The following is a 1,220-nucleotide window of genomic DNA, read 5'->3' on the forward strand; positions in this document are numbered from 1 at the left end:
GCTTTATTATTCTACGGATCACAAGGTTCCGAGCCACATCATCAATGTTATAGATATCACATACTACAGATGGTATGATTACTTAATACAATAAATGATGCAGACATTTTACACTACAGATTAATAGAAAATGTTTACTTCAGTTTCCAAACTTGTCATTCTCTAAAACTGTCCTTGTTCCAGAAAGTTAAAATGGGTATAGCAGGTTTCGCTGAACAAAATTACGCTGAAAATTGACTTCATGTAAGAAATGTATAGATGTTCATCAGTGTAGAAGATCGAGTGGGAATTCCACAGCGGGAAAAAGTGAACATTTTGTTTGTTTGTCACTTTTTCTGTTTTAGAATTTGATGATAGAAAGCAAGATAATCTTTATTTCTGAATACGTGTTGGGGGAGAAGAGGAGGTAGATGGGAGGTATAGAAGAAGGTATAGGAGAATGAAAGAAAAGATAGCATTTTAGTGATAACTGAAATTCAGTGTGTGTGTGTTTCCACGTATATATGTTTTTTGTGTATTTGTTGAATTTTAGAAATGTTTCTATAGATTCAAAACCTGAGGCATTTCGCAGGACATCTACAGGTGATAACTGAATAAATGAAAAAAGGAGAAATAACTATCTCATTATACCAGAAAGGCTGATTTACTCATACCTATATCTCTTACTTGCTCAGAAGCGACGCGGTTGGGCATTAAGAAAAAAGATATTCATTTGCTATATAGCGCATCGTCATCAGCTTATTTCCCTGAGCGACACAATCACTTTACAATCCACACAGACAAAGAGGAAGAAAAGTACAACACAATAATTTCTGCATTAACATGACATTTATAAATAACAATAACACTTTTAGATATCTCCCTAATTCTTTTCAAAAGTGAATTCAATCATTTCTAGAGTCGCCTTCACTCAAAAGCTGTGGCAATAACCGAAATTCAAATCATATTCAGTATATGCATACATACTTTTTCAAAAATAGATTCCAAGTATGAAGAACTTCATAGTATATCTTCTGATGATGTGTAACGGAAACATAAAAATGCAGGAAAATAGTAATTTCATCATGTCTTAATAGTTATTGTTCTGTTCCACCTTTTGGACCGGTGACAGGGGTGAAGATTAAGACACAAAAATCTCTCTACTTCTTTATTATGAAGTATCGTTACTGTGGTACAAATTCCTTCGATAATTCAGCATTCTCTTATAAAAAATAATAATA

The sequence above is a fragment of the Penaeus monodon genome, chromosome 23 (assembly GCF_015228065.2).
Source record: "Penaeus monodon isolate SGIC_2016 chromosome 23, NSTDA_Pmon_1, whole genome shotgun sequence".
Taxonomy (NCBI): Eukaryota; Metazoa; Arthropoda; class Malacostraca; order Decapoda; family Penaeidae; genus Penaeus; species Penaeus monodon.